Genomic DNA, 26,824 nt, shown 5'->3' with positions numbered 1-26,824 from the left:
AGATATGCACAGAATATTTAAGTACTGAAATCAGACTGCACTTTGGTTTTTTTTATTTTAAATTTAGACTGTAGATGTGACACTTGAAAAGTCAAAATCCCTAAAGTAGTCTCCTTCTGAGATTAAGAAGTGGTTTTGGTTTTGAGCGGGAATCTTGCACTTCGTATGATTATAGGAGAATAGGGAAAGTGGATATTCTTATGTCACCTGGAGAGGCAAGCAGTGAACTTCAGATCAATACATTTGCATTTTAGATACCTAAAAGCAGTGTGCACCATATCATTAAAAAGAACTTCTGAATTTAGACTGGTTAACTAATAGATTGTTTTATAAAGCTACTTTCTTTTGCTTTTCTTTTAAATTTTAGCCAGAATTTGATTGATTTTAGGCACAGCAGTGAGATATTATTCCATGTGTGTAAGAAGAAGATATAATGAAAATCTGCTGCACACATGAAACTTCTAATCTCCTTAGATACCAAATCAAAGACCTCTGCTAGCTCCTAAGGGGGTTGCTATAATGGCCTCATTTTTACCCTTCAAAACATACGTATCAAAGGCTGACATTTTTGTCTATTCAGTACAGAAGCTTTGATTCTACTTTTGGTAAATGCTCTTAACAGAAAAGATGGACTCCCCTTTGCTCTCTTTTTCTAAAAGTTTTCTCTGACCTGGAGGTACTGCAGAACACCTACAGTAAGGCTACCATTCAAATGTCCAATGTCCAAAATATGGAAGTGGAATTTTAATCTCATTGCTTTTAACAGGAATTTGGAACTTTTACAGAAATAAATGGCAGTGATAACAACACAAAGAATATGGATCATTGATAGGTATTAAGTTCTGAACATTTGAATAAGGCTTTATGCCGTTATAAAAAAATGAGATTTTAGGGTAATTAAAAGAAGATTGGGAAAAGTACTACTTTAACTGAATTCTGTGACCTCAAAGAAGCCTATAAAGTAGTTTCTGTTGCTTCTACAGTACTACATAACAGCTACAGAGCAGCGCCAGACTCTTAGTTCTGATTAAATACAGTCCTGCCAATTTGAATTAATTTACAGAAATAAAAGATCCCAGTAATAATAACCACAAGGTTCATGAAATCTAAAAGCAAGGTTTGGAGATACTTAGTGAAAATTTCCCTCTTCTTGCTTTGAATCACCTTGACTATATTCTGATACTCCTGATTTTCTTCTATAAGCTGTGAAAATTTTTCTAGTGTTAACTTACATCACCAAATAATCCAACCACCATCTATAGAACTCCTATCAATATAGGAAATTATTGGAATTAGATTAGTAGCAATCCTACTATGCCATATTGAAAGGTACTTTGTAATATGTTTCAAAGATTATTTTTATTTGATTTGATTTCAGAGTTAAGTTCTCCTGGCTATCAAGCTAAACTGGATGAACTTCAAAATCACTTAGCACATTGGGGCATTCATATCTGATTACAGCCTGGCCCTTAAATAAGTGAAGCTCTTCTAATATTATTTCAGTAAAAATCACAGAAGTGTAATCTCTTGCATATATGAAACTGGGAGGCACATATTGAACAAGTTATTTTACTCATAAAAGGAGTCATGAGGGTGTTTAACAAATTACTGTGACAGAGCATAAAATTAAGACAGAACGAAAAATGTTATTATGGTGACACTACTTAATGTGTTTCTAATCTACTATTTCAATACATAATGGAATTTCTAAAAATGTGGCTAAACTCTATAGAAATAATTCTAGACTAAAGCCTCTTTTCCATGGAGCTTCCCAGGAGCTCTAGTGCTGCAGAGAGAAAATTATGGTACTTTCGTGTTTTCTTCCAGGTGGAAAGTTTCCTGAAGATTTCACAGATAAATGTTATTTTCATTTTCAGACACATTCAGAGACCCTAGCAATTTCCACAGAAATCCACTAATGCAAATTAGCATTTCTATAAGAACTAAAAAAATTACCTAAAAAGGAGCTGTTGAACCATCCTTTTCAAGAGATCATCTCATAAAGCAGTTATGTAAACAGGCCTATTAGACTGTCTAGTCTAGGTACTCCAACAGCACTACTGGGAATATCTTCAATCTCAAACTAGAATATTCAAACGCTGTGAGTATGTAGCACAATCCTGTTGATGATACCTCAGGGTTTCAGTTCTGGGTTTTTGGTTTTTTTTTTCCATTTTTCCCCCCCCTGTTTTGATTTGGTTTAGTTGTGGGTTTGTGTTGTTGGTTTTGGTCTCCTTTTTTGTTTTTACACAGTGGAATTCAAAGGAAAAAGGAGGATTTCAACAGACTCAAGAGATAGGGAAGGTGGTCAGCCATCACTGCATCTCTTTTTAAAAATATAAGATCAATTAATAATTTCCTGTACAGGTAAAACTGAAGGGTAATATTTATACCCATTATCTACTCTATATTATGGCAATATAACTGGAAGACTGCAGAAGCAGTAGGGAAATACTAGCAAATGTATGCATAATAGCCATGTAAGCTTTCTAAAACCCATTATTTCTCCAGCACCACCTATAGAGTGTGGAATACATGTACATTTGTCACAAATTCTGCACTAGAAGCATGTCCTTCTTGTTTGAATGATATTTACTACCACTCTTTAGGGCATGTGAGACCCTTTCCCACACAGAAAAAAGTGGGGTGAAAAAAAAACTGTCATCAGCGATTACAAGACAGTAAACACACCGCTCAGGCATAAAGGTAGTTCTTTGTTATTAATACAAAAGAAAATTTGGGGTTTTCCCCAACCCTTGCAAAAAAAGGAAAAAAAAGAGTTTTAGAATGATTAATGCCTTTATTCTTTCATGCCCTGTAGTTTTATGATAGAAAACAAATGCACAGTAACATATGGTACATCTGTTTCATATTTTCCCTCTCTGCTGTCATACTATTTCTCTCAACATTTAGTAACACACTTCTGTTGGCTCATAATAATTATTTTTAAGCTGCATGTGAAACACAGCCTACCTCTACCATCATTCCAAGAACATGATATTTCTCCCTTCCTCTTCACGCAGTTTAATAGTAAAATATTGTTAGCAAAAGCTAAATTAAGGCAAGAGAGATCAGGAGTAATATCAAATACTTTACACTCCTTCACTTCCTGAACCTTGTTTCATGCAAAAACTCCTACACTGTAATTCACAGGGAAAGTGGTGCAATCAAAAGAAGATGACACCGACAGGAAAAAATAGTTACAACTTATTTAAGCAAACCCTCATACTTGTTCAGATCTGTACAAAGACATATTCTCCACCTGTACAGGCAGCTTCAGGCACAAAAACCATGTTGAAATGCCTGTGAGGCAAAAAGGCATGACAAGAGATCTATAAGAAAGCATTGAGAAAAAGAATGGTAAGGAACTGAAACCAGAAAAAGATCAACTGGAAAAAGGCACATGAGGTGGGAAAGATAGATAGATAGTAAGAAAAGATATTACCTATAGGATGGACCTACAGATAAAAACTCCCTGAGAAACAACAAAGCTATGTGGAAATTAGATAGCAGGAGTGGAAAAAAGTTTGACCTAGAAAGAAGTGTATAAAGATGCATCTGGGGAAGTCAGATGGGAGCCAAGACAGAGCAAGTTTGAATACAAAAGTAATGGAGAGACCAATTTGTGTTTTACACCTGCGTATACACAGAACAGCCTAGGCAAAAAGCATACACAGAGAAACCAACTAGTAATCTTTTGTGAAACTGACGCTGGAATTTGATGGTGCTGTCGCCGCATCAAAAATGCAGCACTAAATATTACCAAAAAAAATCTTAGCTTACCAAAATTGTTTTTTCTCCACTCTGTCCAAGAAAATCTAAATGGTTCTTAGCAGCTGTCTTTTCCTATGGGCTTCATAACACTCTACAGAATGGGGCACTGATTGGCAAATCTGACTACCCCTTTGTTAAATAAATAAATGTTCAGTAAAAATACCACAGTACTATTGTTGAAATGCCAATTTTAATTGCATTACTTTAACCCATTTAATTTCTTCGTGAAGCAGATGGTAGTTTTGCTGGGAAGTGAAGGGCTGAAGATAGATTTGGCACATTGAAAATTGGCATCGGAAGCTGAAAATGTTCTGTTTCAACTTTGTCACCAAGCCATATCTATGAATTAGAGAATAGTCTATGAACAAGCAGCTAAAGGAGCATTTAACTCTGTCTGCTTCACCATGGTAGTTCTTCTTGGGCCAATACATTTTTTAACGTGTTTTACAGCATGTTGTACATGCTAGAAATTACTGAATAACCCTGTTTTTAACTTCTGAGGCACTCTGACAATTTCTTCCCTGTTCTTGCTCGATAATTGCTAAAATAACAGCATTTTAATAAAATGTTACATGCATGCAAATTTAAAAATGAAAGCATCTTCTCCTCAGGAAAGGATTTTTAACTACCTGTTCAGAGAGAGTTTTTTGCCATTCATTGGTGCAGATAATACAACACTGATGTGATATCATCTATCAAAATATGATGCATGATATAAATATAACACACAGCTTTCAGTAGACCATTTTATAAATTGGACTGTTGACAAAGAATAAGCTTTCCAGGCGTGTCAGTGGCACTACACAAAACTGAAATATTAAAGCATTTTACCATATGCTAAAACACAGAAATGCTAATACACTTCCTCTCTGTTTGGAAAGCCCTTTATATATAAAGAAAAAGCATGAGTTTTTATATCTTTAAACAGAAAATACAGTGTTCTACAAAATTGTTTCTGTAGGATGATTCAGAATATCAATAGAAAGGAAAGCCGTTAAAAAAACTTTTAATGGGAGATGTCTAAACAAACTCTCCCATAAATATTTGAGTCTCTTACAGGTAATTAAAAAAAAAAATTACTTTTTAATGACAAAATTATTTTATCAGCAAATGAACAAGGTACTCCTAATGAATAACATGCAACTAATGAGCATCTTTGTTCTTCCTGGTCACTACACTGCAACATTTGCACGACTGCAAAATGTTAAGTGCTATAAACTACACATTGTGTCACTTTTTTAAAACTCAGGTTTTACTTTAGGATGGCATTTGGCAAGACATTAAAAGATTTTCATGACACAAAGTCAATAGCTAGAAGAGTGAGATTTGCCTCCAGTTTGTCTAGGCATTTGTCACAATCTCTCTTCAAAGCATTGAGTACAAGCTTGCAGAAATTAATTTTAAAATTACCATTCTTCTCTATCTCAAGATTTGTCAAAGTGCATTGATATGCCAATGGTGGCATTGTATATGCAGCATTAATTCCTGTTCAAGGAATGAAAAGTCAAATTCATTTCATGTTCTCCTGCTTTGTTACTGTATTTGGTATCAAGAGTATGTTCATATTCCAGGTGATTGAGAAGGTACCCTACTATCTACTGATAGATTGGTGGGGTTTTTTCTCCTGACCAAGGTGCAAGCAGCATTTAACAAAAGACGTTTAGGAATTAGCAAAAAATCATGTTCACAATTCTTCAACTCGCTCTCATTTTGTAGTTTCATTAATATTTTTATGCCACAGCTCTCCTCTCTGTGTGCTTTCATTGAGTAATGGCAGACATGTTTTTCCTCAGCCATGCATGTCTTTATGTCACCAAATTCAGTGCACATTAAGAATGATATAAATAGTTCCTGGCCATAGTACATTCAGGTATAGGCATGCATCTAAAATACAGCACAGTATTCCTGATGAAACAATTCCATTGCCTTGATACAATTTTAAAAACAAATGTTTCTGTAATCACTATATATATATATGTGTGTGTGTGTGTATATATATATGTATAATAAGGTAATAAGGAAACTGTTCAAAATTATATATTTTTTTTTTTTTTTTTAACTTCTGGTGGGTCAAATACTGCCAGTTTCTGCAGTAAGATATTACTTCTTTTTGTCATGCCTCTACGGTATCTCAAAATGAGGCAGGCAAAATCCAGTCCTTGCACTGAAACCACCTTTACAGATGACAGAAACTCTCAGCTGACATTCAGCGACTGGCAAAATGCCAGCCTTGACACACTCCAGTAATAGAGCAATGTCAGCAGCTGTAGGCTCTGGGCTCTAACCCATACTGCACAGTGCCTTTGCCAACACAATGACTCTCAGCAAGGAGTGACACCAGCAAACGCAGCCAAGCATGCGTGTGTTTCAGCAGCAGGGCAAAGTTGGCAGCTGAAAGGTGATAAAAGTTTGGGTGATAAAATTTCTTAGTGGTAGACATGACCTCACCCAATAGAAACTAGTTGGGACCATGGGATTTGACCCATCAAATACACACCACTTTCTCCACCTAATGAAATGTCTGAATGAGCATTCTAACATTACTCTAATATGTTAGAAGTAGTCAGTCATGTATTATTAAAAAAATAAATCAAGCCATTAATATTGTGTAAAAAGCAAGTTAAATTAGTATGTCAGATATAAAGCTAAATTTGAAGAAACATTCCCTGTTTCATAATATAGAAGAAATTTCTCCAGGGATTAATTTATGTTCATATTCACAACCATTTTTTTAATACAGTCATTAAATTCTTTTTTATGAATCACTGTTCTCATCTGGGCTAAAGCAATTAAGCACTCAAGACAGAATAGTAGGTATGCTAGTGCTAATTATTTTTCCCCTCAGGTGAGCCTAGAGTTTGTTTGTGTCTCCAGTACACCTGAGACTGACGTTAATCAAGATAACTACATTTCCTTGTCAGCTCTCTGAAGGTACAAAATAGGTATTTTTGGATTAAGTTTCCTTTCATCAGTCTGTGCCCTCAGCTGGCTTTCCCTGCACCAGGACTGGGGACGTATGTGCTGTTACGTTTACTTGTAACCGGTATTTTATCTAACAAACTGCAGTGCTTGCCATCTAATCCACAACATTAAAAAGTCATTAAGAACATGATTTTAGCAATTTGAGTTAATCTCTTCAGCACTCTGAATACTTAACTGATTTGCCAAAAGACAGACTTGATGAAATCCGATCATACAAGAAAGAAATGGCCTATATATATGGCACTTAAGAAAACAACTAAGAGCTAAGGGAAATCTCTTTGAGTTTGTACTAAATCCTGAAATAGTCGTTCTGGCTGTTTCAGTATGCCAGCTATATTTTTCATCCCTTAAAATGTCTTACTTCTTCGTGCCGCTGACAAAACACCAATAATAGATTTTGTTTGTTTGTTTGTTTTAATATGGCTTGTTGAATATGTTATTATCTTAGCTTCAGCCAAGAGGCAGGCCGAAAAATTCCTCTGCTTCAAACACAGGGGAATAAAATTTACTCTGACCATGAGTTTTAGATAGTTTTGTTTGTTGGTTTTTATAAACAACATTTTAATTGGGCTTCAGAAATAGTTTTAATGTTTTCCAGTTATGTTGGTGGTGAATGTATTATATATAAACATAGACAACTTCTTTTTCTCACGTTGCTTTAACTTTGCTATGTTAGTTTATTTTTACTGTGTATGAAACCAAACAAACCCCCCAAATCACCCAGATTGCTAGTTTCCCCAATAAAGGAAGCAGTAGTCAGTCTTCAAAATGCTTTTGTGTGAAAAGATATTTTTAGCCTCACAAAGAAAGATCCAGGAATTGCCAAAGGCTGCCAACCATCTAATGGAAGCAAAGAGCATTAGATATCTAAGAATCAAAATAGCCAATGTAAAACTGAATTTCAATAAACATCTGAAAACTGCTTCCATACTCATGATGTTCTGAGGTGTGTCAAAAGACTTATCTTACTATTTTGTTAATTTCATTGCAAATAATAATGTCACTTATACTTTATTAATGTATTAATGGTTCAGTGTACAAAACACAGCAGGTCAGCGTGAAAACGAATAGGGTTGTGAATAGGATTGTGAAAAGGAATAGGCTGTAAGGGTTGTGAAAAAGTATCCAATATGCTAAGGCAGCACCTATTCCAGACCTTTTGTGTATCTATTTATTGATATTGATATTGATGGACTCCTATATTAGCTAGTTATCTTCAGCCCTAATTAAAAAGTTAGTCAAACACAAACACCCTTCCTCTGATTAAGACTGAAAAAGTGAAGTGTTCTTTTTGTATCAACAGTGAAATGATTCTATGATGCTATTGGGTTATTCATTGATAAAACTGTTAAAGGGAAAAGGGAGATACCTAAAAGTCACTAGAAGAAATATAGTAAATCTATTACTGTGCAACCACAAATGCAAATTCCATAGGTCCAGAAAGAACATAACCAGAGTAAATATGGCTAAGCAATTGAGGAGGAAAGGAGTTCCTGGTCCCTCAACAACAAAGATTCTAACACAAAAGAATAAAGGAAAAAAGTTTGATACCTAGAAATTAGAGAAACTTGGATTATTGTGCTAACCTAAACTCCTTTGTAAATTTTGTTTTCTTTCAAGTATCCTATAGATAACCTGCGCATATTTTATAAGTATTTTATTTCAAAGAGAAAATACAGCCAAGGTGCTTATAATGGTTTTAAAACAGTGACCTCAAGGTTGGGTGATTTTTTTAGTATTAAGTATATTTTAGTCTTGACTGCTGTAAAAAGAAGTACAAGATGCAAAAAGAAAACCAGCATAGCTTGCATGCAACTCACATCATAACGTGTAACAAGATGCAACTACACATTGAGTATTTAGAGTTGACAAGGAATTTAGAATACACCATATGTGTGCTATTGAATATTTGGAGGTTTAAGCAACTAAAGGTATAAATAAACTGGTTTTCAAGCACAGGAAATGCTAAACTATTGGTAGCCTCCAAAGAGCTTTCTAAAAAGCAAAAAAATCAAAGAGAATGAAGTATTTCCTGAAATACAGGCTTTGTCATATGGTTTAACTGCAGAAAGAGCATGGAACTGTTTGAACAGCAGCCTAAACAGTAATACATATTTTTAAGGGCATTAAGTACTTTTTTTCATAGCTTCTGTAGCTATTCTATGAAAAGACAAGTCTGATAATGATAAAAGTCATTAAAAATCCGACTGATGATTAGCATTGATTGCAGTTTCCAGTTGTTAATTACTTTACCAGCTATTCGTTATGCACTCAAATGCAAATTTGCTTACTGCTTCTGTTAATAGATATTTTAATAATTATCATTCTGTTGCATTATATTTTTGCAAAGTATTTTACTTTTATCTTTTTACCCCAAGTTCCTTTTCAGATCAATTTCTCATTCTCAGTTAAGAGAAACCTATTGGCCCAAATTTCTGAAGGGAAAACAATCTATTCATTCAACCCTTTGGGGGCTTTAATTAAAATTTAAAGCTAACTAAAATCCAAATAGGCAAATTTTGCTGCAACTTCAAAAGCTTATTCTGTGCTCGTTCCACAGAAGGAAAGGAAGCCCACAACTGTTGTAAGTCAACCTGGTTAATTAGATTTAAACAATAACTTGAAGAAGTAGCAGAGAGATGACCAAGCGAGATATCCATCAATATGTCCATTGTCTAGCCAGAAGACTGAAAGAAGATCAAATTACATCTAGGGTAAAATTAATATTTAGACTGCAGCTCCATTGCCACATAGGGCATATTATCTATGAAATACAGATATTTACATAATAGGCAGACTCCTGACCAATTCCAAACTCATCCTGTGATTCTGATTAATGTGAGCCCTCAGCAGAAGCTTTTCACCTATTGTACATCGCCCTCCCCATGGCAGAAATGGTTGGGCTGTTTGTCTCAGTTTTGCCTCTACTGGACAGCATCAATGACCACCACTTTCACTAATTTTTTTTACTGGTTCAGAATTGCCATTAAAGATAGTGTTAAAAATAAAAAATAGATTGGGTTAACTGGCAAGTGCACAGAGTTAGCAACCAGTACTGATGGACTCTGAAGGGGGGCCTCAAAGTATCTGGCAGTTTCATTTGAAGGCACTTACTCAAAAAAATTATTCCACATTATCAGATGCAGCTGGGAAAAAACAGAACTCGAATTATCAGAATGTAATCAGATAACACCAGGAAAAATATTTCTTGTGTTCCTTTAGGCACAGTCACTGTTCTTGCGTTCTACTGGGATGAAACCTCTCAGTGTATATTTTGGTAATCAATGAATATAAAGAGTTAAATTTTGAACTTTAAAATAAAGGATAATATTAGTAAAATATTATTGGGAATATTTATTTAGTAACATTTATAGCAGTCTTAAAGGTTAGATTTGAGTTCTGTTTTGCTGATATTTAATCATGAAATCCCTTACAGCACAGCAAGAATCCGTGCAACTAAGATAGTGGGAATTATAGTCTGAGCTGATGCAAAGCTGATGTGGTATTTCATACTAGAAAAAAAAAATCAAAGCCTTAAATTACTAAAGTATAAAATTACTTTTTTTCTGTGATTGCTGAAGGCAAATTAAGTGACTTGATGATAGAGATTGATATTCAAAAGTAATGCAGGAATGAAATTCATGTGCTTGGAAGCTATGAAACCTTTGACAATAGGGTTTCTGAACTCAAGATTAACACTAAATCCAACAGCCTAAACCCAAGAAAAGATCATGTTTATTCAGGGAGCATTTCCAGATGCCTATACACAATAGAGCATGAACCTCTCTAGCTGCTATACAGTGGGGATTTTGTCTCTGGAGTGAAGCCACCACAATTCTCAGAAATACAGATGTCTTCTAAACCATTTGTTTCTTAAATACTTAGTACAGCACAGCTAAATTATTTTTAAAGATTTCTGTACAAAGAATGGAAATATTCCACTTTCAATGGGAAACATTACTAAGGTATTTTAGTTTGCTACCATCATTCAGCTTTTGCCCAGCTTGAAGGAAAATGTCAGATAAAATAGATTAGTACTACAGAAACCCGTAGGACTGTTCAGAATCACTTAACTCTTTTCTTGGGTACTATTGAATTTGAAGAGCAGACTGCTGAAGCAAAGGAGAATATAGTAGAAAATAGCAGAGAATGGGAAGATAGAAGAAAACTACATAATCTCAATAAGATGTAGGCAGATTAGGAAAACTGCTTCACATACAAGAATTACACAATTTGAAAGGCAAAGTTCAACAATGTAGTTGTGCACACAGTTTAAAAGTACAAGTATTGCAAATGTGTGGGTGTATACTTGTTCTTTATAGCATTTATCACAAACTGCTCTATTTTTCTTAAGATCTGGCAGTTCGGTAAATGGGACTGTGAACTGCAGGAACATGTAGAGTTTCATTTGCACACCATTATGAATGGTAATTCATTGTTTGATTTTGAACAAAGTTTGAAAAATTAATTTAATACAGAGGAGTAAACCAATGAAGTCAGACAATAATTTTGACTTAGAGTTGCTTGATTATTAGGTTTTAAACTCTTGGTTAGGCTAACTAAGCTTGAATGCATAGAGGTTCGCAACATGTTGTCAGACTACTCAAATGAGAAATTACCAGCTTGTTAATTGGATCTTATGAACTCCGTTGCATTTTCTTTCTAGATGATATGAGGAAAAAAGATTCTACAGAAAAAAATATTAATGTAAAATCTATTAGGTTAATTTTTTGGTTAATCTATTTGGTTAATTTTTCTTTTCTGAACTGTCTGGATCCGTGTTCTTCTGATTCTGTTTAGCGATAGTTAAAAATAAATGATCCAGCTGGCTGGAGATTTTTTACTTTGCAGGTAGACAGTTGGTATTATTCTCCAAAGAGGTCAGGGTATTTTGCATTTCATCATTCCTGGAATTTATCTTCTGTGGTCCGACTTGATCAAACCTCCTGAGATACTGGAGGGAAAAAAAAAACCCAAACCAAATATCTTTTCCCCCTCACATTTACTTCTTTTGATAAACAGCGTAGTCACAGAAGAATAATTGTTTGGAAATGTCAGTTGGTTTAAAAATTATTTTATTTGACAATTTTACTTTCTATAAAGAGGACAAAGGTCTAAAGAATTAAAGAGCTTTAAGGTCATAGAGAACAAAGTGTTGTGAACTTGATGTGGGTGTGAAAGCTGCCAAAAATACTCGTTCTTAAGAGGGTTGTTTTTTTCCTTTTCTTCACAACTGCTGAGAACTATAATAGCCCTTCAAAGATATCTCTTGTTACCCTTTCTAAAAGGATTTTTTGACCAGTGGTCTGTGTGGGGATCCTTCTACTGTTTTGCCTCAGAAATAATTTTCCCCCATGCAAATGCAAGTAATCTGAATAGATTGCACTGTAATGTACAGAGGGCTCGTCAGGTTTGAGTGAACTTCAGAGATCAAAAAGAATCAGACTTAACCGGTAAACATTTACATTTTACTTAACTGACATGATTTTCATATACAAGTGTGAGTACGAGGAAAAAGCTGGGGATTTTTAGTTTGGTGGAGGCTTTTTTTTTGTGTGTGTTGTTGTTGTTGTTTGTTTTTTATTTTTTAGCTTCTATCTTTTAAAGTAATTGATTAAAAAAAAAGAGTGCCTGAGATTTTCTAGAATTTGCTTTGTCAATGAGTGTTCATTATGGCGAACAGTTTTGGAACACAGAGGAAAGTGGAATGGTTATTTATATCATCATACCCAGATATTCAATTCATATTGAATATGAATAGCACTTACTCAAGATTTCTATAAGCTCTATTTATCCAAAGAAAAAGTGTTCTCCCTAAAAAGTGTAATAAGGTTTTTGGCAGAAGAAATGGCAGAGTGCTCTCTTAAGGTACACTTCTCTATAAAGGTTTTTTTCATGTTCCCAAATTTTCAGAGTTCAAATGGACTAGACTTTTTTTCTCATAGTATACAAAATTCAGTATCTAGGACTGATACTAAAGAGATCTGTATGACAGATGATTCATGATAGCTTCTGAAGGTATTTTAGTAAGAAGACAATTTGTGGAGGGGAAAAAAACGACAGAGTACCTTTGAAGAGGCTTGAATAGATTGAAAGTGTTTGGGGTTTTTGTTAGAAATGATACAAAGTGATTCATTATGAAACAGGCCTTTGAGCTACAGCTCTTTGGTTCACTGCTGCAGACATCAATGAGGTCAGTATGTCATGTTTGTGAGTAAAATTACAGATTTACAATTGTAGTATTTCCTGTCATCTCGGGGTTGGATTTTTTTAATGGAATAAGGTGAATTAATGATAATACAGTGGAATTGAAGCAAGGAGATAATGGTTTAAGACTTGACAAAAAGCCAGTGTTCCACTGATCACCTCTGCACTCTTGTGTGATCATTTAACATCTCTATATCAGATACAAAGTTGATCATATGAAAAAAATGAAGCCTGCAATGCAATTTTCACTGCCATTATTCGGGCAAGCATATCTGGTGGAGATAAAAGATACCCTTTAAGCTCCATTTTCTTCTTCACTTCTAGGACTTCTTTTTCCTGAACTCCATGTTCACACTTTTTAAAGCCTATTTTTTTTCTCCTTGTTGACTTTGAACACACTCTGTGGTTGTTCTTGTTTTTACACATCTACCTCATTCCCTGACAGTTCCATACCATTAAGTAAAATAATTCCTGAAAAAAGGTTCATAATTTTTTTGGTGTAGAAATAACTTCTAATAAATGTGCATAGGATGGTTTCCTATTGTTACTAGCAACTTTATCTTCCCCCTGTGGTGTAAATTAGAAATAAGTACACTAGCCTGCAATCATCAACCCATTTGCTGGTTTCAGCAGCAACTTGATCTACAGGCTGCAATTAAGAATGTCTACTCTGAAGCACAAAAGAATAGTGTTATGTTTAATGTTGGTTTCTCTGTGCATCTCTAATAAAATGTGTGTATTGACTGCAATAATACTGTGTAGTTAACCAGCTCTTCTGTTGTATTTCACATTTTAAACCTTGGGCTATATACAAGCCTGCCTCCTTGGGCTAATAGAATTCTGACTGTAAAGAGACTTAGATAATACTTACAGAATTAAACAAGCTTTTTTCCTGTTTTTCAGTTGAAAAGAACAAATGCAATTTTCTTCAGAAATATTAATTGTAATACATTAAATGACTTAAAATGCAAACTTTTTTATAGTGACTGATAGAAGTTTTGACTTACGGTAGATTGTGTCCTCTTGAAAAACTTCCTCTATTTTGGTCCCCTGAGTAGCATCAAGGTTTAACCCAGAGAATTCTAGTGCAGATTTTACATCTCTAGGAGCATCTACATTATTGTATGCCTGCTTGAAGGTGACATCAATGCATTTACTTGTTTATAGATTGGGTGAGAAGGCATACAGGATATTGTAGGAGCTGTAGTGTGCGGCATGGTGGAAAGCAATTCTCCTGTGATTAATCTGTTGTTGCTGCTAGTGATCTAATCTATACAGCATTAGAAGGTATGAGAACAGGACTTCTTCTAGTTCTTAGTGTGGTTAGATGGCCCTAAATTAGAGAACCATAATTCAACATTTTATTACTTTAGGCAAAGGTACAGATTGTTTCAAATAGGTTTTATTTAATCAATGCATATAAAACTGTTCAAGAACAGTGGAATATACTATTTCTGTTACTAGAATGTGGTGTGAAAATATGCCCTTGTAGACTGGTGATTATCTTAGAGAAAGAATGTGAAATGTTGGTCCTTGAATCAGCTTTTCTGAGTGTGATGAGAGAACAGTAAGGACTACTGATAGAGATAGCTATGCTAAGAGAAGACATTATAAAGACTAGTTTGGAATATGGGAATTAGACTAAGGCATCATTGCTTTTCACACTTTCCCTTCAGTGTCAGTGCTCTTTTGATCTTGCCATATAGGCTAAGGGTGGGTGGAAGGTGGGCACATGAGTACTTGTGATTTCAGATGAATTCCAACTGCTTTGCACTTCAGGCTCAGCAAACAGCATCCAGATCAGGAACAGAATAAAGCTGTAGCTAATTTTCCCTTTATATAGAAATGTGTGTCCCATAATCATTAAATATAAATTAATTTACCTTTGATTATTTTAAGGGTTTGTTTTTTGCTAGTGTCCTCAGATTACAGGGTAAGTAATTTGTGATGGGAAAAGTGTGTTTTTCCTTAGAGTTCTCCTAAAATTCTAGTGTGGAGTCTGAATGATGTCTGACATAAAATTTATTTTAAAATTATTAAGTGATGTGAGAACATGAATGAAGCACTCGACCCTGGTAGTCTGGCTTCTGAGAGGTTAACTGCACCAATGTGTGTTACAAATTTGCTAGATTATTTTCAGGTTTTTATGAAAATCAGGATAGACATTAGCATTGTGAAACGAAACTCAGAAAACACTGTAGTCTTTCAAAAGAAGAAAACAATTTATTTTCCTTGGAAACATTTTGTATGGGCACACCTGTCCCACGAAGTACGCTGACAGTGCAGTCTTCAAGCACATGTATAGAAGAAACATTAAATCCTGAAAATCTTTGCAACACCACAAAGCAAACACAATAAAGATCATGAAGCTTTCTGTTTAAAACAAATGTTCTTTAATGAAAGTTGGCAGATTAGCTGCATTCAGTCATAGAACTTAATTCACTTTATTTTTACCTAAGAAGTGGAAAATAATAATAATAATAATAATAATAATAATAATAATAATAATAATAATAATAATAATAATAAACAACAACCAGGTTGGAAGAGACCTTCAAGATACCGCTTTCAACCCATCAACCAATCCAGCCCACCTAAACAACTCAACCATGGCACCAAGCACCCCATCAGGTCTTCTCCTGAACACCTCCAATGATGGTGACTCCACCACCTCCCCAGGCAGCCCATTCCAATGGGCAATCACTCTCTCTGTATAGAACTTTTTCCTAACATCCAACCTAAACCTCCCCTGGTGCAGCCTGAGACTGTGTCCTCTTGTTCTGGTGCTGGCTGCCTGGGAGAAGAGACCAACATCTGCCTTCCCTTCAGGTAGTTGTAGAGAGCAATAAGGTCACCCCTGAGTCTCCTCCTCTCCAGGCTAAGCAACCCCAGATCTCTCAGTCTCTCCTCATAGGGCTTGTGTTCCAAACCCCTTACCAACTTTGTTGCCCTTTTCTGGACTTGTATGTAGCATAGCAAAGAAAACTGCGTTTCTCTGATGTTTGTGATTGTTACTTGATGTTTTGCTTTCAGCCTAATGATCTCAGTGGAGTTTCTTTCTCTCTGAAGGTTATAGTCTGAAAAAAGCTTGGGTTTAATTCCCAAACAGGGATATTGTTACATGTGTATAGCGGTTCACATCAAAGCAGTGACATAGTATGTTGCTTTTGTCCATCAGACTGTGGGAGACCTAGGCACACTGAAATGCGTTATGCAGTGTTTTGTCTACCAGAGCTGACACTTTTTGTTCCTTGAAATGGCTTTAAATATGACTCTAGGGTTATTTTTAAATAATTCAATTATGTTGGACAGTAGTTTATTCTACTGATTTTTGTATTATTTTTAATTTTTGTTTTTACTAGTCATGATGTCTGTATGTGTACTTGGAACAGTAACAGCCTCCCTACCCACAATAACACAGATGTTCAAAATTTGGCTGCTGCAGCAATTCTACTGAAGGTACAGCATCATCTGGGAGAATTTAGGGTTCAGGGAAAGCTGCTATTGGAAAATGTGTTGAGCAAAGTAAACCAGAGTGAGAACTTGATACAAGGGTGTTGGAAAAATCGAGAGAAAATGTATGCTATGGAAGAGAAGGGGGAAATTTGAGGTAGATTCAAGCAACACAGACATCTGTAAAGCCAGTTCATATAGTTAATATGCTTCATCTCTTGCGTGCTGCTCAAGAGCAGGAAGATAAAATGACCCCATTATACAGATGCATCTGAGCATGAATTAAAAAGTAGAAAGATACAAGGTTGTGTAATTTCTTAAAATGTTGAAAGAGCCCATACATTTTACTAAATTATTGACAGAAGCTGACATTAGCTGAGCACGATGCATGGAGTGTTTTGATCACAACATGAGTATTGATTTTTATGCTTTCACCTCCTTTTCTACAGAATAGAACAAATCCTCTCTGGTCATATAGTGCAGAAACTGGGGATTAAGGAAGGCTATGTTGAAGTGGATATTCATTCTGATCACAAATCTGTACTTAAACTGCAATGAGTTTGCTTTATATAGCCAACAGATGTGTAAGCATGTGATTTGGAGGGAAAAAAAAATCAACAACAAACCCTTGCAACTAACTAAGCCTTCTGCACTCCCAAGGTGGCTGTAAAATATCTAAGGCACCCCATAGATCTTGTGGTGTTCTTCTCTGCAATGTGGGGTGGTTGAAAGGAAATCAATAGCAGTGGTGTGCTTGTGGAGCTTCTGTTGCTTTTTGTGACTATAAGGCTTGGAGAACAGAACAGATCCTGAAATAGCATTACCTTTTTTGCCTTAATCATTACTTTGTTCTGTGTCCAGTTGAAAAGTGGTTGTAGAACATTAATAACTCCTTTCTTAATAGCTGTATAAATGGAATAGTCTTGCAGCATAGTTATATAGAAGCAGCTTGAGAAATAAGGGAAAAGTATGATGAAGTAATCTATTGGCAGAAAAGAAGATAGTGCTAACAATTTTAAAATTCAGCATTATGGAATACACTTGTCCCCAGGTAACCCTTATAGCTGTTTATTTAATTGAAGTTGGCAACAAAAGGCTCCCTGGAGGCTTCAGGGCATTTCATGTGTTTGAACCACTAGTAAATAGTAGACCAGCATATGGATACTCTGCTACTTCAGCACTGTAGTAATTAAGATTATGCTATATACTTGAAGGAGAAAAAAAATCCACCAAGATACAAGGAAAGAAAAGGGTGGTGGTGGTGAAATCATAGCTGTAAAGAATCTTCAAGTAGTTTAAAGTTGGAGGATTTACAGCTCCCCTGTGGTGGTTTAGTGGTGGATATGTAGTCTTAGCTGAGAAATTTCTTGCTATGTGGATTAGTTTCCCATAGAAATATGTAAGAGGTTTTTGCAGTCATGTTTAAATAAAGTAAGTCAGTAGTACATAAAACTTAAAATCCTGAATATTTAACTGCCTCATTAAAAGTTGTTTAAGTACTTGGTGCAGCACTGAGGGTCAAATGGTGATTCTTTATCTGTAGCTATACTGTATTTGTAATTGCTTGCTAGGAATGAAGGCAATCCTGCCTGTATTTTAATTGGCAAGTGCAAACCATTGCATCTGAATGTTAAGTATTTGCTGAGCAAACTGTGGCTCTATTTGGCATTGACTGACCAGTGTTAGTGTAATAAAGAGAATGAAATAATCCCCGTCTTAGAAATATTGTGATTCTCTATCAGAATTTGGAACAAGGAGCCAAGGTTAACTCCGTTTGTTGAGTGTTAAGGTCAAGGACTACTAAGTATTGAAAAAGTTCTATGGGGAGAAAACCCCCTAACATGCCATTTATTTATTTATTTCCTGCCCCCTACCTTCCCCCCTCCCGTTTCTTTTCCCTACTGTGGCTTTATAGTTTTGGGGGAAAATGGCTGGTAAGGATTTAAACTTAAGGATAAAACCCAAGTTCCAGAGTGGTGCTTGGGGGTGCTCCAAACCAGAGGGTGTTTTGCGACTGGGTTTTAAGTTTGGTGGTGTCTCATCTTTGTGGTTTTAAAGATTATTCTTTACAAGACAGTAGAGTTTCAGATTCATGGCTGGATTTTCAGTTTTTGTAGATTTGTGTATTACACATTGAGGCTATACAGAGGTGTGGTGTGCTTTGTGCCTGTGTGTCCTCCCATGTTGTTGAATTGTGAGGGGAAAATTACAGGCTCTTTTAAGAAAATACCTCTCTTAGCTTGTTCATTTTATTTTTCCGTACTTAAAACTTCTAATTTTTATATGAAGTTAGATACATGTGACCAGTTTCTCACCTGTGTTTTTGTGCTTGTTCATGTTCTGCAGGCCATGGATTTACTGCCATCTGGTGGGATAAGCTCATAACTGCAGATATTGTAGTGACTGCTGGATTCGTATAGGCTACTCTTCTTAAATGTAAGAGTAAAGAAATTTAACAAAGTTTATTGTGAAGCCAAAATCTTCCAGCTTATGAAAGTGTATTTTTTTTTTTACCTGTACAAAGACTTTTAGTTCAAAATGTTGTACCTTTAAAGATTTCTCTTTTCCTGCTGAGCTACACTTCTTCTGTAACTCAGGATAAAATATCTTTCCAGCTGGTTGTCCTGCTTTGTGATGCATCGTTTTTCTCTGTTGGATCTAACTGAACTCTGTTTTGATTTGAGCTGCTAAAATATCTACTTTTTCCCCAATTGTAGCAGCACACATAGTTCTAACACCCCTTTTCAAATTGTTTCAATAGGAAATGATTATGTACTATGGTTAATCAACTCACAGTGCTATTCCTAGTAAAGAAAAAATAAAAAAGGAAGCTGAAGAGTAGTCTATTATGTATTTTTCCTGATTAATATATAGCAGGGAGAGGTTGAAATTTGAACCTCATTTATCACTTTTTTTATTTCTGGCTTGCTAAAATCCGTGCTTGAAATTGTAATGTAAATAACTTCTATGATTTCTTTCTCTAGTGGTTGCATTAAAAGAATATAGTTACAATGTTTAAAAATCACAAAACCACAGACTGATAGGGGTTGGGGATTGGACCTCTGGAGATCAATGCCCTTGCCAGAGCAAGTTTGTCTAGAGCAGGTTGCATGGAATGGCATCCAGATGGGTTTTGAATGACTCTGGAGTTGGAGACTCCACCACCTCTCTGGGCAGCTTGCTCCAGTACCTTCAAAGTAAGGATGTTCCTTCTCATGTTTAGGTGAATATTTTGTTCAAGTTTGTGCCAGTTACCTCTTGTCATGTCACTAGGCACTAGTGAAAAAGGACTTGCTCCATCCTCCTGACACCCACCCTTTAAGTTTTTATAAGCACTGATGAGATTCACCCTCAGTCTTCTTTGGTCTGAAACCACCAACTCTCATCCTTTTTTTTCATAAGACAGATGTTCCAGTCCCCTAATCATCTTTGTAACCCTTCTCTGTACACTCTCAAGCAGTTTCCTATCCTTCTTGAACTGGGAGCCCAGAACTAGGCACAGAATTCCAGATGAGGCCTCACCAGGGCAGAGTGGAGGAGGAGGAGAATCTCCCTCAACCTGCCACATTCTTATTGAGGCATCCCAGGATGCCCTTGGCCGCCTTGGCTGTAAGGGCACATTGCTGGCTCATGGTCATCCTGTCATCTACCAGGACTTCCAGGTCTTTTTCCACAGAGCTCCTTTCCAGCAGGTTAGACCCCAATCTGTGCTGATACATGGGGTTATTCCTCCCTAGGTGCAGTGCCCATGTTAAATTTTGTAAAGTTGCTCTCTGCCCAACTCTTCAGCCTGCTCAGGTCATGCTGGATGGCAGCACAGCCTTCCAGTGTGTCAGCCATCCCTCCCCGTTTTGTGTCATCAGCAAACTTGCTGAGGATATACTCTGTTCCTTCATCCAGGTTGTTGATGAATATATTCGTGAGGACTGGACCCAGTAGGTGGAGAGGATTTGAAGCTCATACAAAATATGAAGATGCCCCACTTCTACAGCTTTCTGTGATGCTATGCATTTGTCTCTTATTTCCTGTACAGAAACTTCATGCACCAGTTTCACATGGAAGTTAAACATATATTTGCAATGCAATACTGACATTTTGTCTAGACTTCTGTCTTGCCTTTTCTGTGTCTTCAATACAGTGGAAAAGAACCCCTGGAATCTCTTTTCTGAGGGCTTGACAAGCTATATCAAGCTGTTTCATTTTCTCATGTTGTTTCTTAGTTAGGACATTCAAAATGCTATTTTTTTTTTTTCACTATGTGGCCTGAGAAACATCACAGAAAATAATTGGTTGAGTATTTCTAACTTAGTTCTTGTCCTTCAGTTGCCTGTTAGTACTTACTGACAATGGCAACCATCTTTATTTCAGTCTGTTCTGACCTTATTATTGGAAACACTGTTTAGACATCTGTATAGTTTTCCTTTATGTGCTGTTTTCTTTGATAGCTTCAGCATTACCTGTAGTAATTCCTGTACCTGTAGAAATTCCTGTCCTTGGGTTTTATTTTATCTAACATTTTTATTTTATCCTACTATTGAAGTAGAATGTTTCTATGGAGGCAAACTGTGGAATAAGAAAAGGGAGCCTAGTTCACACAATTTTATCTAGGAAGAGGATTACTTTTATTTTTTCAAAGCAGCCAGAAGCCACTAAACATTATAGCAAAAGATCAAGCAGATAAAGATAGGGACAGAAGATCAAATGCCACAGGTTTTTCAGTGTACCCTTGTTTACTCTCTATACTTTTGATTTGTAAGTAAGTTTTTTGACACAATGCCTGAAAAAAAAAAATAAGGTCTGTTAATGTAGCTGGACCTCAGTTTTCAAGAAATAAGGAAGCAATAGGCTTTTTTTAGCACCCAAGATTCTTCTGCACTGTTACTTTTACTGAACTGGATAAGACATTCTACTATCCAGAAGGAGAGAGGAAATTACTTGCCAAATGTTCTTCAGTTTTTATCAGGCTTTTTAAAAGCTATTAGAAACAATTAATTCTTAACCTGTTGTTCAATAACAGAAATTTGCACAACAGTTCATACTGAACTCATGGTACTGAATATAATCTTCTGGGTATACCAGGAAGGAGACAAATAAAAATTTCCCAGATTTTCAACAGGGGCATTTCAGTTGTACATGACCACAGAAGCAGGAATGGAGCTCAAATCTGAATTCACATACACTTTGGCTCTCATTTCTGGGCCCACTGTGATCATTGATGACCCTAATTTCTTCTCAGGCTCCAATATGGCACTCAAGAATGTAGATCCTATGGTATTTTACTATTGTTTGAATCCCTAGAGCTTTTCTGAGAAAGAATATTACACTCCAGTAGTTCAGTAGTCTGTGCTGTAATCTGACAAGGTAGTGCTCAATCTGCAGCACTGAGGACACAGGATATGATTTCACTGTGAGGGGGACTCTGCTTTTTTTTCCTTTAAAAAACAAACAAGTCTAAACCAACCTCAAAATAATAACCAAAAGGAAGGTGAATTTGAAAGACCTGAAATGACATGACACACCACAGAAAATTGTGGCTATGGTGGAGAAATGTGGAAGAAAGGAGGAAAGGATTAGAGAGAGCAGTATTTCAGACAGGCAGTTAATTTCATCTACTCCCAAATACTCCAAATTAATAAATGCATGTCAGTGTTTTAGAGGTGGTTATGTGGTACTGTAAATATCTAGTATGAGGAAATACTATTTGACAGAATGACATACTGTGTCTGTGATAGGAAGCCTACTTAGGGCAAATGACAAAGCAAAGAAAATAAATTAAAAATGACATCTCTCAGCCCACATCAAGACAATCTTTACAATCTTAGTTGGTTTCCACCAAAATATTAGTGAGATGACCCAGAGAAGCTGACTGAATACTAACGAAGTCTGATAGTTCAGATTAAATATGTCTATATTAAGAAATACAGATTTAAGTGTATATAACATGATTCCTTATTTAACTTGCAAAGCATGATATTAAAGGCATGCTTAGAAGAGCGATAAAGCAGCTTGATGCACATCCACCAAAGTCCTTTTTGTTGCCTAAGACAATGGCAGGTTTGTGCTGTAGTAGTTACTAAGTATCAGGCTCCTGTGTGGGTCATAGTTTGCTGTCTGCACTGCTTGTCACAGCTTATTTGCTGAGTTTGAAACCATGTTAATATGAGCAATGCCTGTGCACTTTGCCTAGGCATTGATGGCTTTGCTGTGCTGGGGGAACTATCTTGTGGAGAGGATGAGGGAATGCATCTCCCTCTTCCTACCTGGGAATGATGGTTTTATTGTACAGGTTCCTGAGGTCGCTGTTCACCCTTCTATGAGCTGTTTAGTACTACTAATTAGCATATTATACTGCTGTTAGCATGTTGTGGGGTTTGTGGAATCTGATGTTGTCCTGGTATAAGAGATGACAACTTTTGGGTGAATAATGAAATGTTCTCTGAGGCAACTAGTTTCTGTTTGTCAGGGTATGTGGAATGATTTGAGCAGGTTCTTGTGGCAGTTATCACCTGAGATCTCCACCCTTAATCCTGGCAGGGGAATTTATAGTCTGGCACCTCAATGGTCAGACTATGAATGCTCTCTTGAGGAACTGGAATAGAGAGTCTCTGCCTTCAATCAGGAGGAGGAAATGGATTGTGTGGATTCAACAGCTTCACACAGCAGACTCATAGAAGGCTTTGATAGACGCTAGCGCACAATGTACGCTGGTGTCATCAGGATATAAGGATCTCTAGAGTGACAGAGAGGTGCCAAGAATTGTCTGTGTTGGAGACTGAGGTGAGTTTAACAAGGGACAAAGTGGGAAAAGCACTCCACTGTGACCAGCCCAGAGGCCCCTTGTGTCCTTGGCATAGGCTAGCTCAGAAGAGGGTCACTATGAACACAGAGAAGATCAGACAGGTGTCTACCCTGCCTTCTCTCTAGGTGTATATGGGATTGCTGTGAGTTGAAGGACAGCATGTGCCAGTTGCTACCAGGATGATTCCTGTCTGAGAAATTAGCTTGTTAGATTATTACTACATTACATTACAGAAAACTACCAATGAGTTGCATAAAAATGGATGTACATTTCAAAATCTATCACTTAATGATAGCATAAGACCAGTATGTGCCACCAAATCCTTCAGATTGGCTTTCCCAGTCAAGACAGCCCTGCTTTTCTTGACCTTACCTGAGGTTTGTCACTTCCTTCCATGTTGCTGCTAGCAGGCATTTTTTTTACATGACAGTAGACTGAATTATTCAGCATCTTCTTTGCTTTTGGCACCAGGGTGATGGTGTAAAGAACCATAAGCTATGTATTTCTGTAGGTGAACACTTTTATCAGTGAGTCTCCTTGTGATTTCCTTTTCTTCACTGTTCAACATGTATCTAAGGCTTTGGAATGCTCTGAATGTACTTAGGTACTCTGGCCCAAGGAATTCTGTGGCAGGAGAGTTCTCTGCAGGCAGTTCCTTTTGGAATAGCCAGTTGCCACAGATTAGAGGAACTTCTTCCTTTCATAGTTTATTGTTTGTTTGGGTTTTTTTTCAGCTTACAAGGGTAAATGGTGAAAGTCTGAACTATGGTTAATTTGGAGAAAAATTAATGGAACCTCCTTTGCAGTTTCACAGATTACCTCTTAGAGTCAGGCTATAGAGAAGGAATAAAAAATTTCCAAGATGCCTATTTATTACCAAGAAGTTATCATGGAAATATTTCTGGTCAACTGGTTTGTTTTTATGAAAAATATGATAGATCTTGCCTTTTTAAAAAACCACATAAAGTTCTATGTCTGTGTAACGACAGCAGTGTGACAGATATTCACAGCCCTCCTACATTCCTCCCCCACCGCAATTAATTATACAATTTCATTCCACCCTCACAACATTTGTTCATTCCTTTTCTTAGCTAGCTGCAGATACAAAAATATGTTGCTATCACAACTCTAAATGTGGTCCATCATGCTCAAAGAGACTTCTAAGTCTTGAACGTGTACAAAAATGGCAGAGTAGCGGTAGTCTGTCACAGTTGAGGCTGCTAGTTTTAACATAATTTCTGAGAAGCAGTCACAACTATTGTTGTGCATAGTGGCAAACATGGTTATGGGTAGAACCTGGGAACTGCATACATGGGTTGTTGTAGGACAGAAAAGGAAATTATCTGGTTTATCTTAACCAGAATTGCTGTTAAGAGTTCTGATTTCTAGGAGCTTCTGTGTTAACCCAACAGTTCTGGCTTTTACACCGTGAAGTTGGAAGGGTTGTGTGTTAGCAACATGTGGGTTAAGTTTGCTTTAATTTTGTCTTACAACATTGTTAGTATTTTAGAAATTAGTTTCCCTTTTCTTAGCTAAAGTCTTACAGACATACAGGCATTTGGTGTGCAGAGGCTGCTCATTTTTGGGAAAGCATTCATTTGTAAATAGTTTTTAGCATTGAATAATAAATGTTGTTTAACATTAGGAGGAGGTGTATTAAATCATTATTCAGATCACAGAAAGCAGTTCTTTTAATTGTTTCTACTCTACTGGTAGTTGCTGAATATGGCTGTTGCTCAGTAGAGGAATAATTTTGGAATGCAAAGGATTTAGTTTACTGTGCTTATACAAAGCGAATTTTTACATGGATGTTATTTCAGCCAGTCATTCTTTGGAAGAATGTATAAATTTGAGCTTCATTCTTCAAATGAATCTGTCTGATAACTTAAATAGAAACCAGCTTGAAAATTAATTAAAAGGGAATGTCTTTGTATAGCATTGAATGAAATGTTGTTTGACTAAAAGGGAGCATTTCACTTAGAAAAAAACCTAACTCTATTAAAAAAGCACAATTAAAAATAGCAGGAAAACATTCAAAAGACTCAATTTATAATTTGGAAAATGAAGAGTTAAATATTTCTTCTTTGAGCTTTTCAGAGGTGCCATTTGCCAAACTTTATGCAAATTTAGGATAGTTTAAATAGATACAAATTATTTTTCCATAATTGGCAAATTTAGGATAGTTTAAATAGATACAAATTATTTTTCCATAATTGCTCATCTGAAAATGTACAATAATCTTTTAGCAAGTCTTCCATCTGTAATGGGAATCAGAGAATACTTTGGGTTGGAGGGGACCTTTAAAACTCACCCAGTCCATCCCCCTGCAATGAACATGGACATCGTCAACTAGATCAGGTTGTGCTCAGAGCCCTGTCTAACCTGACTTTGTGTATGTGATGCAAAGCTGAGGTAAATGAACACAGTAAATCTGTATTCTCTAAGCCAGGATGTCATTTAGTTTGGAATCTTCTCATAACTGCTGTATTGGCCGGTTAAGGTTATCTACAGAAGTTACAGCCCTATGACTTAACACAGTGAAAAATCATTTAGAGAGAAATGGATTTGATTCTGTTTACTGCAGCATCTGTCCCTCTTTGTCATTGCCTTCCCATGTCCTTGTTAATTCACTTGTTCATGATCATCACTAATTTGTGTATTATTTAAAAATCTGATTTGTATTTATACACTGCATTTCTGTGCTGAGACTACCCAGCTTGGGGTCATGAACAGTGTATTAGTAGATTTAAAGTGGGAAATTTGCTACATCTAAAGGAGTTTTAAAGTTATTGGGAGCTTTTAGGTTTGTATAAATAAGTTAAAAGATGGTGAGATTAAGGAAAGGTAAGAGTTGCCCTTAAATTAAAGCAGAGCTGTAAATGAACAGCCTACATTTGCATAGTTTTGACTGAGTGTGTGCTTAACAATATGCAAATATTTAAAGAATTGAGATCTAGTCATCTATTAAACCAGTGCTAGGTGGTGATAGAAGAGATTTTACGTGTCTAACTGTACAGAATTCTTCCACTGGCAATACTTTTCTCTATTTGAAGTAGCTGATGAAAGACACGATTTCTGAAGGTTATTTTCTAAAGGTTTTGCATTTTTCATTTTGTTTAAATTGTTGTTACAAACTGACAGCTTTTGATCAATTGTGCTAAACATGAAGGTGATATCAAATGAAATGATGTTTTGTTGTTTGTTTGGGATTTGCTTTTTGTTTGTTTGTTTGTTTTGTGTGTTTGTTTTTTGAATGTGTAGTTGCAGAATGCCCATTAATGCAAAAAAGTCAGGTGCCATGCATTTAAGTCCCCTAATTCCTGCAATTAAATGTCTTATGGTACAGACTGTGTGACTGTTTGAGAATTCATATGTGTATAAATTCAATAGGCTTTGTATAGAGGGGAAAAATAGTAAGAAAACCAAATCATCAGATCAAGGTATAATATCAAATGAGCATAATAAACCATAGTAATTTAGGATAATTGTACCTGTTCCAGCCTTAACATGGGCAAAATCCTTTTTGATTTTGATTTGTGTTGAATAGGGAGCACAGGATTTACCTCTTGAATGGGGGAAGAGCCCTGTACTCAGGTGTAATACAAATGT

The 26,824-nt window shown here is 36.1% G+C and overlaps 1 protein-coding gene across 16 annotated transcripts in view; it reads left to right on the top strand.

Moving 5' to 3' along the window:
* ERC2 (ELKS/RAB6-interacting/CAST family member 2) overlaps window positions 1-26,824 on the top strand; it is a 461,566-nt gene that overhangs the window by 34,576 nt on the left and 400,166 nt on the right. The gene's annotated exons all lie outside the window — the stretch shown is intronic.

Source organism: Melanerpes formicivorus, unplaced genomic scaffold, assembly GCF_026170545.1.
Source record: "Melanerpes formicivorus ecotype bairdi unplaced genomic scaffold, bMelFor1.0.p_v2 SCAF_74, whole genome shotgun sequence".
NCBI lineage: Eukaryota > Metazoa > Chordata > Aves > Piciformes > Picidae > Melanerpes > Melanerpes formicivorus.
The sequence above is the reverse complement of the archived record's forward strand: the minus strand, read 5'-3'. Positions and strand labels throughout refer to the sequence as shown.